Source organism: Peromyscus eremicus, chromosome 1, assembly GCF_949786415.1.
Source record: "Peromyscus eremicus chromosome 1, PerEre_H2_v1, whole genome shotgun sequence".
NCBI classification, from domain to species: Eukaryota; Metazoa; Chordata; class Mammalia; order Rodentia; family Cricetidae; genus Peromyscus; species Peromyscus eremicus.
In genome coordinates this window covers 11,877,418-11,894,104 of record NC_081416.1, presented here as the reverse complement: position 1 = coordinate 11,894,104, position 16,687 = coordinate 11,877,418, and the positions used below count along the sequence as shown (strand labels likewise).

Sequence of the window (16,687 nt, the reverse complement as noted above, 5' to 3'; positions counted from 1 at the left end):
AGTTATACTTTTCATTCAAAACGATCACTCTGAACACAACCTGGATATGAGCTGAAAAGCATCCTAGCGTGCTGGGAAGCCAATAAGGGATATTCCAAAGTAGACGATGATAGATGGGAAAGAGTTTCACCATGAAAGCACGTGTTCCTCTGAAAAATAACTCTGGTATCCCTGGTACTAATGCTCTGAAAAATGACTCTGGTATCCCTGGTACTAATGTTCCCTTTAATGCAAATACCCCACTGCTTTCCAAGACTCATGTGCTTCAGGATCCCTCAGGAGAATGCACAGTCCTGCTATAGTCTAAGATTATTCGTAAGTGATGTTGGGTTTGTACCAAATGTTGATGCCTTCTGCTGGGATGCTAGTTTTCCTTGGATTTGGGTTTGTTCAAGGATGAACTGACTATAACATAAGCTTTTTAAACTTCTAATTTAACTGTGGAAAGGGATAATGAAGCTTCACAGACTTCAGGAATGTAGATGCTAAATATGCTTCCATAAAACTGCATAGAACTAAACTCAGCTTTAGAGGACTGGAACTCAACCCCCAAGTTCTGTGAGGCACATAGTCAGAATTAGCAGCTGCCTAGCTAGGTGTGGTGGCTCACACCTGCAACCTCAGCACTTGGGAGTGTAGGGCCCAAGGATTACCATGATTTTGAGGTCATTCTGGGTGCATAGTAAGCTCCAGGCCAGCCTGGAGTACACAGTAAACTGATGCTCAAAAATTGAAGAGGAAATATCACCTGTTTAGGAAAATTGTGCATTGGGAAGGTACTGCTGTAATTTGTGTAACTCTTACAGGCTGTGATTTTCTTTTTATTATGGTCAGTATCAAGGATGCTTAACACAATTCCTGCAGAAAATTCTTCTGTGTTCAATGCAATTTGAATAGTGTACATTTCTCTGTGCTTGCATTTTTAAAAATTTAATTTGAGATTTTCAAATATGAATATTGCACCTACATCACTACTGCCTGTTCTCCCTCCAGTACTCCCATGCCCTCTCTTTCTCCCAAACTCAAGAACTCTTCATCTTTAATTTTATATGTGCATATATGCTATACATACATATATACAACATACAGAGTCTGTTTATCATTGTCCATATGTACATGTGTACAGGGTTGACTACTTGAGATTAGAAAACTAATGTTTGAGGCTCACTCCTGGAAGAAATCCATTTTCCCTCTCTCAGTAGCCATTGACCAACTATTTTGGCTATTCAAGACACTGGGCAGGGGCAGAGGCAGCTTTCCCTTTTATGCAGTGCAGACACTCCCCTTGTGAAGTCTTGCCCCTGGAGACCTCCAGGTACTGGGCACCACCCCTAGACTACTCTGGTGGCCAGGCCTGATCCCTGAAGGTACTCAGCATCTAGGTCCCCACCTAAGGATTTCCAATGGCCAGGTCCCACCCCCAGAGTTCTCTGATTGCATTACAGCCTTTTCCTGCCTCTCCCTTGAGGCCAGAGTGGCCAGGACCTGCCCTACAGAAGAATAGCCCACTAATCCCTGATCTTGTCCCATGATCAGGCCACATAATCTCTCCAACCCCAGGCCACCCTGGAAAGCTCTGATCCTCTCCTCTGTAAGAAACCCTATATAAACCTGGTTTTCTGCTCAGTTCTCTGCTGCTTCTTGTACAAGCCAAGGCAGCCACCCTCCTGCGCTTTTTCCTCCCAATAATCTCTTGTGTGAGGTTTGTTGTGTAATGTGACTTTGTGGTATTCCTTGTCTTTGACTGACTGCCAAGATATCTTTCCTATCTGAGCTGTAACACTTACATCCTCCAGCCCTTCATTTAGGGGCAGGAACTTGTAGAATTCCGCCCCCCTCTATGCTAACATGTCAATTAGTGTTGTCATTAGTGCCAGTCTTGTTCAGGCAACCATATTGTTGAGAGTTCATGGGTTCATTATATTTTCCTTTATATTATCTCATTTGGCTATTAAGACTTCTGTGATAGAGAAAGGGAGATGTGATTTATTAGACACAATGGGTGGAAACTGAGGCATGTAGAAGTTCAATAGGATTTTTAATGTCACCTAGCTAGTTAGAGAATGTAAAAAAAATTGTAGTACTATCTGTGGTTTAACTTGTCTATCTAGCTCAGTCCTCTGTTAGACTTAGAGAAAGATGGTATCCAAGATATAACATCACTTTCTTTGCTCCTTTCAATCCATTCACAGCTTTGACCACAGTTTCTCCTTTGTCAACATACTTATTTAAGTGAAGACAGTTGAGTGTGAACTCCAGACTCCATACTTTCTTTCTGCTCTTCTCTGGTGAAGTAATATCATGCTTAAGGCATAAGGAAAGTAGAGGCTATGAGAGACAAACAGTATTCATAATCAGTATCCAGAAAAATCTTCTGTGTAATTTAGAGTTATTTCAATGCAATAAATCAGAAATCATCCCTTCTATAACTATAACTAGACCAAGACCAGCAAACATCTGGACTCTCACATCAATTCCTCACCTCCATTGCTCTTTAGTCATCTGTATGTAAACACATAGTCACAGGACAGATACAAGCTCAAAATAAATGCCTGAGAAAGGCACAACAGCCACAGGGAACACATATGGCACTACTCCAAGTGCCGTACTGACTCCTGTGACAGACAAACAAATTCATCAAGTGGCACAGTAAAGCCAAGATTAACCTGAGTAAATGAAAGGCAGATGAACCTATCAGTTCCTCTAACACAGGCTCAGAGAAGAATGGGAAAATAACTGCTTCAGAGACTCAGCACAAACAGACCCTGTCCAGAAGCAAAACAGTGAGCTGCTCCCGAAATCATTAGAGACTCAGTACAGACAATGTGTAATAGTCTGTGTTAAGAGTCTGGTCCACACAGAGGCTGACCAGGGCTCTGCCTCAGACTTCACAACCTTGTGTTGCAGGAACTTGTAGATCTTGAAACAAAATGTGTGGTGATATTGTGTTCCCCAATATATTGTGCACCCTAATAAACTTATCTGGGGTCAGAGAACAGAACAGCCACTAGATATAGAGGCCAGAAAATGGTGGCACTCACACCTTTGATCTTAGCATTCCAAAGGCAGAGATCAGTCTGGATTTCTGTGAGTTCAAGGCCACACTGGAAACAGCCAGGCATGGTGACTCACGCCTTTAATCCCAGGAAGTGATGGCAGAAAGCAGAAAGGTATTTAAGGCATGAGGACCAGGAACTAGAGCTGGTTAAGCTTTTAGGCTTTTAGCAGCAGTTCAGCTGAGATTCATTCTGGAAGCTTCCAGTATGAGAAAACAGGATCAGCTGAGGAACTGGCAAGGTGAGGAAGCTGTGGCTTGTACTGCTTCTCTGATCTTCCATCATTCACCCCAATACCTGGCTTCAGGTTTGTTTTTATAAGAACTTTTAAGATTCATGCTACAAAAATGCAATGTAGAGAAATAACTAGTGTCACCAAGTTTTATTGAAAATAAGCAAAAATAGCACAGGATCTACTTCATAGTTCTGAGCATTGCAGTGAGAACATAGAATGACTGATGACTTTCGCAGGAGAGAGGCAAAGGGAAGAAGGACACCAGCAAGAGTGGAGGAGAGAGGAGAAGATGAGGGAAAATCAGGAAATATTGTCATTTAAAAGGGATAGAAGTCATATTAATACAATAAGCATTGCAAAATGAATTGTTTATATCTATTATTACTGTGCATACTTAAATATGGAATAAATTATGGGCAAGAACCAGAAGATAACACAGATGTTATATTGATTGGTAGTGGAGCTAAAATAAACCTTTGGTTTTGGAATCTGCTGTTATTCTAGTTATTCTAGTGGTGAGACCTTAATTAAGGTACAAAATAATGTGAATCAGAATAATGTGATATTTTATCCCTTTCTTCCTATTGCTGAAGATATTTAGGCAAAATAAAATCAACCTATGATAGCCCGAAAAACCTAGTACAGTAGTACAATGGGTCCTTACCTTCAAATGGGGTATGCTAGTAACTGGCAGAATGAGAGAATGGGGAGAATTATACTTATTCTACATATGTGACATACCCATGAAGCTTGAGTGTACAATGGGAGTGCACATATGCCCCCATGAAGGCACCCACTACCGCTTACTAGAGGAGAAAACAGAAGAGTTCTAGAACATTTACTGTAAGAGAAGTAACAGCAATACCTTCCTATATTTATCTACTTAAATGTTAGTCCTAAAAAAACTGAAACCTGTCCAAATTTTCCTGGAATCACAAATTTGAGCCAGGCTGTTCTTAACTTAGCTTCAGCCTTCTTACTACTCATTCAAAGAAGGTGTGAAAACTGCTTTGTTGTACCCCTCCTAGATGGGTGGCAAAGAGTGAGCACAACTCTGTAGGAAAAAGTCATAAGCTTGACTAAATTTTGGGCTCTGCAAGTGCCTTTCAAAGTTCAAGTGTTGAGAGGCAGGGCCTTGACTTTATTAATGGATCAGTATAACTATTGCAGGAGTAGGTCACTTGTTACAAAACTAGATTCCTACAAAATGGTGAACTTGGCCTGTGTGCCTATTGCAGGGAGACATGCTCTTGAGTATGCCAATGTTTAGCAGTTCTGAGGCACATCATGCTTGATGGGATTCCCTGTTTCTATGCTCCACCATAGAATAATGAGTCAAGAAGGCTCTCACCAGGTGTGAGCATCTGGGTCATAAACTCCCCCACCTCTAGAACTGCATAAAATAATATCTGTTACACATAAGTTACCTAGCCTATTACCTACTCTGTTAATAACAGCACAAGATAGAGAAAGACTAATTAAAGCCTGATGAAGCCTGTGAACACAGATCAGATTCTTCAGAGATTAGAGATCTAAGGGGATCCCAGTGTCATATACCATGTACTTTAAGATACCATAGGAGTTATAAGACAATCCCTGATATGGGTCTGACACTAAGGAACCTTAATGAAGGAAAGGGTAACCACATTGGATGTACACATGTGGTAATTTTCAAGTGTAAACCAAGCCCTTCTTGTACAAAAGACACCTGTCCTGCATAAGGGGCATTTATACTTGCCATCACTTCTTTTCTCAAGCACATTTTCAGTTTGTGGGCCTTCTTTTCAAGAGGTGCTGCCAGGGCTGAAATCTCAGATGACCTCCCAGACCAACAGAGGTTGTTCCTGACAGATCTCATTAGCATCATGCCTTATGGACTTTTCCCTTTTGAAACAGAACTCTGGACACCTCAGAGATAATTAAAAAAAAAGAAAATACACCTATGTAAAGGCTAAAGATAGTCAATGTCTCTCCATTGCCTGTTCAGAGATTTTTTTTCAAAAGCACAGGTATCTTTCCAAATATATATACATTCCTGTGCCTCTCTGTAGGCAAGGTGATAATGAGCTCAATGGCTTGACTCAAAAGGTGAACAGCTACCACAACAAAAAGGACATCATGTTTTATTATTTCACCAGAAAATTCAGGTATGCCTATATTAGAGTGCCAGAGAGGTCAGACCAAGACTACCAAAATATATATATTTCACCTCGAAGGACAGAATGTAGAGGCCTGACTTTCCAGGCTTGCTTCTGAGGACTCTGATTTTGGAAATTTGCTCATGTAAACATGCAAATTCTTCTAGATATAATGTCCAGATGAAGAGTTTCCAATAGGATCCTCACAAAATGAGTCAATTCTTCACTTGTGAATGGTCTAAAGCACCATATTTTTTGTTGTGTAACCCATTTATCCTAATTTACTTTTTAAGTGTTTTGTGCTCTGGGCCAGACTTGCAGTGATCAGAACACAGGGCAAGAAAAACCCATGGCTGATGTGAGTAGACAGATGCCTGTAAGTTGAGGCTTCTTTACTCTATCCGTATACTTTAGGCAATTAGAGACTTTTGCTGTATTATTACCACTGCACAGTGGCTTTAGGATTTACCTCCATAGGCTTTAGAAGAAAAACCTTGGGACTACTAAATGGCATAAATCTTATAAATGCTTTTGAATGACATTTTAAAATCAGTCATAAAGCAAAACACTCAGCTATGTAATAAGAACAAAATTACATTTTAAAAAAATGAGTAGTAGGAAGATTCCTTTAGGAATAAACCTGTACAACCAGCTTTTCCTAGTAGTAAGATATATACTGGAAATGTGTCAGCTTTATTAAAAGTAAAATGGAGAGAATGAGAAGAGGTACAGAGTATTCACTGGGGGTATGTGGAAATGCATATAATGATGAAAAAATAAAACTAAAATTATACATACAAATTATGTTGCTGATGTAATTTGATGTTGATAATACTATTTTCACTAGCAAGAATTCACATGGATACACACACATACACACAACTACAATAGCATCAGAACCTTGCTGTTTTCTCACTTTGTTACTAGTGTTTTAAATTAGCTTTCAGCATTTTGCACCTACCATCAGTGGACAGACTTAACCAAGTTACCCATACTCTGAACAGATGTGTGAATTCTTCCTCGGGAAGTCACTAAATTCCTTTTCCAAATCATTAGGCTGTAGTGAAATAGAAGTGGGTTTACAGAGGTCTGTAGAGGCCCAACATAGGAGAAAATGTGTCCTAAAAATCTCCACATGCAACATTCTGTTATGAAGGCAATTATAAATATCCTTTAAAGTATACTGGTTAGAAACCCTGTTTAAACCTTCTGACAGGAGAGGTTCCTATAACCTCAGTTGAAGAATGATTCTGTACTATATAATGTTGTCCTATTTAAAGGAACATGCAGCTCTTGAAGAAATAGATGTGGGGAAAGGAGGGAGGATGGGAACATCCTCTTATGCAGTCAGATGTGCTGAATCATCCCTGCTGACCAGTGGGGTGACAGATGTCACAGTTAGGTCACACTCATACCACACTTTGTTCAAATGTCTCTCAAATTTTTCTCTTATAAATTCCAGCTAGGTAGGGAATGTCCCTCTTGTCATTTCTATTTCAGATAAGCTGGGGTTGCGACATTATTCTTAAAATTTGTCATATTATAAGAAGGTATGTCGACATCTCTTCAGGATGTTGGAGTAACACCAATGTTTAGGTGAAGATGAAGGATGCATTCAAATGTTGTTGTCACACGGAAGATATTTAGTTTCACATCAGCAGTGGGTGAGATTTAGGACTGAGCATCTGGGGCAGAGAAATGAAGTAATAGTGAAAAACAGCAGAAGGAGACTTGTTTGCAGACAAGGACTACATGGTGTAGTGAAGCTCTGATCCTGGGATGGTTGCTTTCCTTGAAGGTGCAGTAGGATGCCTTAAATAAGCAGAGTAGGACAGTGAAAATCCAAACTGAAGACTATCACACATCACTAGACTCTGGAATGTTCATTGAACTGGAACTATCACTAATAAACTAAGTTTCTCTCTTTTCTTCTCTAGGTAGACTATAAGCATCTGCCATCTCTGACTCTAATAAATATAAACAATCTGATGTGTGTGGCACAGTTTTGAGAAGAGAGATAAATGGAACCCAAGAAAAAGCTGCTAACCAATGCAACATGAACTGCAGACACTAGACTACTCCCTGAAATCAACCCATACTGCCTGACTCATTTATTTCTCTCCTTTTAGCCTCAAGCAAGAAGAAAAAAGAAATGAAATGGCTCAATTAATTCTTATAGGCAAAGAGAATAAAGCAGAATGGAAGAAGGGATAAAACACGAGAAAATCTCAAATCTCATGGCTCACTGAGATCAGCTCCCACTTCTTTGTGCAGAAGGAGAAAATAACGGAGGCTTCTAGGACTGAACTGAGTGGCAGAAGCTCTGACACCTGCCCCAACTCAGTTCAGTCTGCTGTTTCTTTGCTCTACTTCTCATGGCTTCCAATAGGCTTTCCTGCGGAGGAAGCATTAAGTCAAATTCTGTTACATGACCAAACAAAGGAGGGTCTCTTGGGAAGTTTCATACAAAATGGTCTCTATCATCTTAGGACTAGAAGCATTCTACAGTATTTGTGTGTGTAATTACATTTTGGAGACTTTTATGTCCCTGTAACTCTTTAAAGAATCCAAGATTACAGTTGGTATGAATCCATCTAATAAGGACAGTCCTCTCTCCTCGTGCTTTTGAGTTAAATCCCATGGAAACTATAACCAAAAATTTTGCTTATTGAGTTCTAGTCTTCGTATATAAATTGAAGTATTGAAACAATGGGATACAGATCAAATTTTTGATTTTAGTCCCTTGCCTCAGACTTAATTTTAAAGCCTTAAAATATGCAGAGAATTGTTTCTCCTTATTCTTACAGCTGTTTTCAACAGATTTAATTATCTTCTGTAGCACACAGATACCACTTCTGGCTAGCAGCTCTCTCAAATAAATGCCTTCCAAATTAGTGTTGTTGAGTTCCTAAGACTGATTAGGTCCTTCCCGGTCACTGCGCGCCTGCCGGTGCTTGCACCGGATCTCTCTGCAGAGCTGAGTGATGGTAGTGGAAGCCTTTGGGCTCATTAGGTGTTCATTAGTGGTCCAGAGGATATCTATCTTGAATGAGTCTACAAACAGTGATGCCACCTCTAATGACATGCTTGGGTTTCAGTGCAAAATGCTTTTGACTGGCTTCTTAATATTCAGGCATATCTGGAAATGTTTGACTTTTTAGATAAAAATTTATGAATTCTTCCATTTCCCTCCTGGGTTGGTTCCTTGAACAATTCCTTCTTTGTCTTTAATGAAACATTAACACATTGTTTCAGTCATTAATAATAATAATTTTTATTAATGCATTATTGTGTATGTGTACTCGTGTAAACTATTCTCGGCTCTGCCACAGTGAGTCACAAGTGAAAGTATCCTCATTTCTCTGCAATGTTGTTCCTGATGAGGATCTTTCTTTGTATGTGAGATAACTTTAAGAGCAAAAGGGATGGGATAAATGACAGTAGGATTTCTAATAAACTATAACAAAGTTACAGTTATAGAGTTTAGTAACTCCAAATAGGAATGTTGTGGGACTCTGTTTGAATTATGTTACTAAATTGTTCAGTCTTCTAGGTTTTGAGGACAACGTCATATGCTATTTGCGGGACATGTGCTAGCAGAATAAAAGAAGAGATTTTGCTTTCAGATGAAGGCTTTAGGATGTTTGGGATACAACTTGAGTTTAAGAATCTTTTTCTTTCAAATTTGAGCATTATCTCTATTCCCCTAGGGCAAATGATCCAAATACACGCATGCTTATTGGATTTTTTTATTTTCCTACTGATATATTAGGCATTTGGAGTACAGACACTGAAGTTGCAACTCATGCTATCATGGCTTCTACTTCAGTGATATTCATGGCTTCTTGAGAGATTTCAAAATGTTATTACAATATCATGTGACAGATTAGTTTTATTTCTGTGGGTTTTCTAGTGAATTCTTCTTTTTATAATTGTACTGCTATCTTATAGAGATCCCGGTTAACTCAAAGCATATAGTCATATAACAAAGTCAACAATAAATGGAAAGTATATGATAAAAATTGGCACTTAGAAAAATATTTATTGAAAACAAATATATATATGCAACTATCTGGGAAGACACTTGATTCCTTAGGGCCAGTGGTTTGGTTGATATGCACAGAAACATGGAGGAGGTTCATAGGCAAGGCACTAAGCACAAAGGTAGACTGCAGTAGCCTTCAGCGTCATCTAGCTCCACAGAGGGGAAACAAAAAAGGTGAAGCATAAATTAATCATGGGACAGAAGCACAAGCTTTGGGTTACACAAAATAATTTCCATACGATATGAGGATGCGAATCTTTCACTCACTTCTGCATAACTGTAATGCTGTATCTGAAAGCAGCAGGGACATCTGGGTCTCTGGGGCACCTGAAAGTTTAATTGTTTTCTCAATATCAGAGGCATGACATGAATATCTCTCTTGTTATAAAACATAGTACAAGGTATGGAGCAAGAGGCAGGCACTATTTTCAGAGTAACTGGCATATCAGATTCAAATGAGAAATGGAATTCAAGAAAATTTGAGGAGGATATATAGGCCCATTTTTAATATTTAGGAGTCTTTTTTGTTTTGGTTTGTTTTAGATAATGTCTCACTGCATAGCACTAGCTGGCCTGTAAATCATGCTTTAGACAAAGCTGACCTGGAAACCTCCACCTGTCTCTCTCCCAAATACTGATATTAAAGGTATGTGCCACTACACCTGGTAATACTCATTTTTTTTTATTAAATGATAGTTCAATTTAGACTAATCTTTAATACATGGTACATGAACATTAAAATCCTTAGGTATTGCTTTCTTATCTTGTTTAACAATACCCTTTATAATAAAGTATGCAATAATAAAGATAAATTTACACAAAATAGGGAAACCCAAGAGAAGAAATAGTATCTGGATTTGTAGGGATGTCTTCCATAAACTATGAATACTTTTAGAAAATCCAGAAGAATATCTTTGATAGCTTTGTTGAATAGCATGTAAGAACACGGGGGGCAGTCACAGGCCAGTTTGGCTCTGGTGCATGAGAGCTCAGCTTTTCTTCTCTTGCCCAATCACTGTTGCTATCCATCATCAGCCAATGCTTATGAAGTTGAAAAAGGCTTGGAAAATACATGAGGTCCTAGCACCAAAATTAGTTCTTTGAACCTCAGAGAAGTGGTAAAATGGAAAGATACTCCAAAGCTTGAGTTTGACTATTGCTGTACCATTTAGTAGATATATGATCTCAGGTAAATAACTGTGCCTTTCTGTGCCTCTGAGGAGGGTATCACCTCTCTGTTTAAGGCTCATGTGAGAAACTCTGTGGGAAAACTCTTACAAACCAGAATAGTTAGTGCTCACTAAGTTTCTGACATCTGAATTGTTATCATTGTGTAGATGTTAATGCTCACTGGCTTTTCATTTATTCTTCATTGTTCATCCCACGAATCACCCATGCAGATGCACAAAATCAACAGAGAAAAAGTAAATCAGAGGCTGCCGTAAATTAGTACAGAATCCTATAATCACGTGTGAGGTTCCCAGGCTCTGCTGATCTGACAGGAGTCATCTTCACTTTGTTTTCTGTACCAGAATAAAAGAGGATAGAGGAGCTGTGTCTGGCAGCAGAAGGTAGCACATTTCATCACTTCTGTGCTTGGTCTGGACACTCAGCTGGAATGGACTGACTTGATATTGTTTTTTCCATCTTGAATACACCTCAGAAACATATTTTCTAATGTTTCTACATCTTCAGCCCAGTATGAGATGCATGATGTTCTTGTTACATAGAGAGGGAGTGGAGCAGCTGAGAGCCTGGCTCTTGTCTCTGAACTGCATTCTCTATCATGATTAAAAAACACAGAACTTACCTAGATAGAAAGTTGTACTTCCTTAGCTTGACTGTATTATGCTCTTATAATGGAATGCAGTCTAAATTCTAGCCTGTCATAAGCACCTGATACTTCAAGAGGCTGTTCTTCTGAAGTCATAGCTAGTTTTTCTGCATTTGAGGAGGAGCATTCACCCACATTTAACATATAGATAAGTTTAGGTTAGAGTAATGGAATGGAAGATGAATCTCCCAAAATTCCAAAATAGGTTTTCTTTGCCAATACCAAGACCAAAGTATAAACAATTGTATTTTATGTGGTTTTTGAAGAATAAAATATGTATTTAAATATAAAAAAATATTAAATTGCAAATTAATTTTGACAAGATGGGCATATTTATTCAGTAACAACAGATCGAGTAACTGAAAATCGCCCATACTACCCAAATCCTCTGTGTTGGTTCACCACTGCCCCCCCAACAAGAGTAATAATTACTCTCATTTTATCATCAGTTAGCCTTAGCTTTCTCTGCAGTCTCATTAAATGGAATGTTGCTACTTTTATTACTTAATAAGTTTTTGAAATTAAAATATATCATTTTCCCCCTTTCCTTTCCTCTTTCCAACTCTTACCATGCATCCTCTCTTGTTCTTTCTGGAATTCATAGCCTCTTTTTTTTTTAATTGTTCACACACACACACACACACACACACACACACACACACACACACACGAGTCTTAAATATATAAATACAATCAGCTCAGAATGACACCAACAGACATGCTAACATGGAAGTGGGAAAGTGACACCCAATCCTCAACAAAGAACTACAGGAAATTAAGGAATATTAACAGCAGGAAAAACAGTCTTCCTCAGGGAAGAGCGTACCCACCCAAAATGGTTATTTAAACCAAGAGGTCAACCCTGAAGTCATATGCTGTGGAACAATCTTTTTGTATAATGTGAATATCTATTACTCTGATTGGTTAGTAAAGAGCTAACTGGCCGATAGCTAGGAAGGAAAAGGTTAGGTGGTACTTGCAGACAAAAAGAGAGTTTGGAGAGAGAGGGCAGAATTGCCAGGAGAGGCAGAGAGAAGCAAGATGAATATGCCTTGCTGAATAAAAGGTACCACCATGTAGTGAAACATAGATAAAAACTGTGAGTTAATTTAAGTTGTAAGAGCTAGTTATTAACAAGTTTAAGCTACTGGTCAAGCATTTATAATTAATAACATGTCTCAGTGCAGTTATCTGGAAGCTGGCTAGTGGGACAGAAAACTCCACCTGCAATCATACACATACATGTGTTATTTTTTCCAGTCTTACTTCTATAGCTAATTATTAGAATGGGATTCATCCCCAAGTATGTGCCCATAGCTTGAGTTTGTTCTTTTTCACTATGGCACAATATTCCACTCTTTAAGTATGCTATAAATATTCTATTATGTATTACCTGTGCTTATGTTGTTTCTAGCTTAGGCCTCTTATACATATTATATAGACAATTTTACATATTTTCTGGTACATATGTGAATGCACTGATGATTTATACAATAATTTCCCCTTATCTGACAAGATTAGCTTTCAAATTATCTAGTAAATGCCTGAAACCACAAATAGAACCATCTCCACACACATGCAAAATGTGTGTGCACAATGTAATATATATATATATATGTATATATAATTCCACACAAGATACTATATATTTAATTTATAGTAGTTCATTTATAAGTCAGGCATAGTAACACAATCAAAAATTGACCAGTACTAAAATAGAAAAGCTATAATAATATACTGTAGTAAAAGCTATTCAAAGCTAAGTACTTATTTCTGAAAATTAACAGTTTCATATTTCTAGACCTTATTCAGTTATAGCTAACTTGAACCATGAAAATGAAAACTAGAAAGCTGTGAGTCAGAGGTAACCTGAAGGTTCAGCGGAGGTACTTGCTGTTTAACATGTCTCCAAAGTGGCAATGCCAATTCACCTGCCATCAAGCATTGCAAAGATGATTGGTTACTTTACATTCTCTGCAGCTTAATTGTCAGTCTTTTAACATATACTTTTCTAGAATGTGCAGTAATTTTATTACAGTTATTACAGCTGTAATTTGCATTTCATTGATGTGCATTGATATTAAGACATTTTAAATGTTTTACTTATTTTTACTTTTTGTGTATGAATGTTTTCCTTGCATTTATATCTGCACATCATAAATGTGTCTGGTACCCATAGAGGCAAGAAAATGGCATCAGATCCTCTAGAACTAGAGTTTCAGTTGTTTTCGAGCCATCATAATCCTGGAGACTGAATCCGAGGCAAGAGCAGTACATGCTCTTCACCACAGCCATCTCTCCAGCCTCCAATAATGACAATACTTATAAGCCTATTGCCTATTGGAACACCATCTTTGAAAACATTCTAAGTTAGCATTTTTGCATTTTAACTGAAATGTTAATGTTGTTCTTATTTATTTGCAGTATTTATTTACACTTTTCTAGTTACAAGTCTTTTATTGCAATTATGTGTTAGCATATCTTTACCCACTAGGGAATTTCCTTTTTATTTTCTGAATGAGGTTATAAAGTACAGAATTTTTAACTGGAATAGAGTCTAATACAATTACATTTTCCATTAAACTTAGTAGATTTTGTTTCTTTTTTAAAAACCTTGACCTGACTCAAATCCATAAAGATACTTTTCTTTGTATTTTACCACAGTTGGTTTTATGTTTCAAAATTATATTGATAATATAATTAGAATTATTTTGTGTATTATATGAAGATAAAAATCTATGTATTCCTATATGATTACATAATACATACACAATTTATTGCAAATATTACAATCTGTTGAAATTATACACACACATATATACACTTATATACTACAAACATGTGTGTGTTCTTATCTATTCATTCCCTACTTGGTTTTTGTGTGGATATTTATACAATAAATCTATTCATAACTCATCTGACTTTAGTTTTTAATTTACTATTTAATGCTATGTATATACACATGTGCATACACATACCACAACCTGTTTGTGAAGGTCAAAAGACAACTTGCCAATGTTGATTCTCTTGTTTTACCACAAAGGTCCCAGGGATTGAATCAAGTCATCAGGCTTGGTAGCAAGCACTTTTATTAGCCAAACAAATCATCCAGCCCTAAATCATCCAAATTCATGAAGCATCTTCCAGATTATTTTTGCTATTCTTTATTGTTTAGCTATTGAATTCTTACATATTTTATGATAATTGCTTAATATTAAAACAAAAAAAAGTACTGGGAACTTTTATTAGGATTGCCTTGCACTGAGGTCAATATGGAGAAAATTGACATCTTAATGCTGACCTTCTTCATCCATGGTCATGATGCACTTCATTGTTCATTTAGGGTCATTTTAAAACTTTTCAGATGCATTACATTTTCCAGGGTAGAACTAATTGAAAATAAGCTGTCAAATTTGTCTGTAATATTTGTTGGATTTTGATGCCACTATAAATTACCTATATCATCAGATTTGTGTAAGGCTTCCCACCATAAGGAGATCTTTCCATTTTCTGACTACTGAAGGGAGGCCTTACCTCTTATGAGGAGTGGCTGGGGGTGAGGTGGTGGGAGGTGGGGGTGAGTGGGAGAAGGGGAGGGAGGGGGAAGAGTGATTGGTATGTAAAATGAAAACATTTCTTAAATAAAAAAATGGAATACGTAATAAAACCATGGTGTAGATTAAAAATAGATTTTCTCAATCATTGTTTCTTTTCTTTGTGACCTAACCTGTTTCTCTTATTCCTATCTACTCAGCCTGTCCTCAGATGAGGGATATAATATCTGATTTACCATATATTACAATGTGGCATATGAACTATCAAAATAATCAGTGAAAACTCAGTCTAAAATAGATAATGAATTCATCCTGATGATATTTTCCATCTCTCCAGAAAAGACCACAGCTTCCCAGCCTTCTTGGCCGTTCTTTTTTTATTCCCTCCTCTATGTCCCCTCCTCTCTCCTTAAGTTTGCTTCTCTTCTCCCTTTTTCCATCTCATTCTCTCTGTGTATTTGGTTTGCTACAAGCTAATCAATCTCAGCCTGAAGCAGAAGATCCCAGATAGTTTACACTGATAGGAATAATGCTACTGGGCCTAGAATGACTTGGTGATTTTCCAATTTTAATTAGGAATTTTTAAGAATCAGTTTATAAAAGCCTGTGAAAAGTCCAAGGCAATGACTTGGAAAGATTAAGTTAAAATACTGATGATTTTGGGTTTTTTTGTTGTTGTTGTTTTGGTTTTTTTCTGGATTTTGTTACACACACACACACACACACACACACACACATCACCCTAAATATATACATAGAATCTACTCAATCTGTACATTAATTGTATGTACAATTAAAGAAACAGAGGCCATGAATTTAAATATGAGTAAGGGAGGTAAGGTGGGTTGGAGGGAGTAAATGGAAGGGGGGAATGATGCAATTACAATCTCAGAAATAATAGGAATTATAAGAAAAATACATATGGTGTTGATTAAGCACAGCAAAACAATCCTAAATTCTTCATCTTCCCCTCCAGCCACACTCAAAATCCTCTGAATTCACTTTTCCAACTCTTACTCCTTGTCCTGGTTTTATTTGCTCACTTTACAGAAAGACTGTGTGTAACTGTAAATTTCTTAGGAATGAGTATTCTTAAATTCTAACACAATCAACTGAATGAGAATGTGCATATGTGGCCATGGATACACTAGGCAACTCTGCATATTAAAGACTGAGGGCCACTGGCTGTCAGAAGAGTAAGCTGGAAGTCAACCTTGTATCCTTTGGTGCTGATTTCATTAATTCATTTTAAAATCCTGTTATCTTCATCAAGGTCAGTAGGATGCTGGCTGAATTTCAGTATGCAGAAAATGTAGTTGAAGACATGATGATAGCCAAGCTTAACAACTGAGGTAATTTATTTAATACACTTATTCTTAGAAACCATCTACCTAGTTCCAAGATGACAAGTTTGCCTTTGTAAAGTCTAAGTACATAGAACACATTTTTCTTTTATTCACCACCTACGTAGTCAGAAATTTCAGACAAACACATTTGTCAAAGAGTAATCAGTGCTCATAATGATATCCTCGTTGTGTTACCAAGATACAAAGTCTCAACTGTCAAAGATATTATACTAATTTATAACTGAGTGCTGTATTTGACCAGTACATTTAACTATACTGTTGCCTTTGGAAAGAAAAGCAATGATGTTAGGATGAGAGAGGCAAAAGCACACCCTTTTTCACTTGGTTAAGTCTCTGTGTTAAAATTTTCTGGGGAAACCATTCCCACACTTTGAGAATGTATTCTCTTAACAATGCCAATAGGATAGGGTTGGATCCAAAGAGAACCATGATGTAAAGGAGTGAAAACCAATTTGCAG

The 16,687-nt window shown here is 37.5% G+C and overlaps 1 protein-coding gene across 1 annotated transcript in view; it reads right to left on the bottom strand.

Moving 5' to 3' along the window:
• Positions 1–16,687, bottom strand: part of Sorcs1 (sortilin related VPS10 domain containing receptor 1) — a gene marked incomplete at its 5' end in the record, with an annotated part of 425,698 nt that overhangs the window by 43,986 nt on the left and 365,025 nt on the right.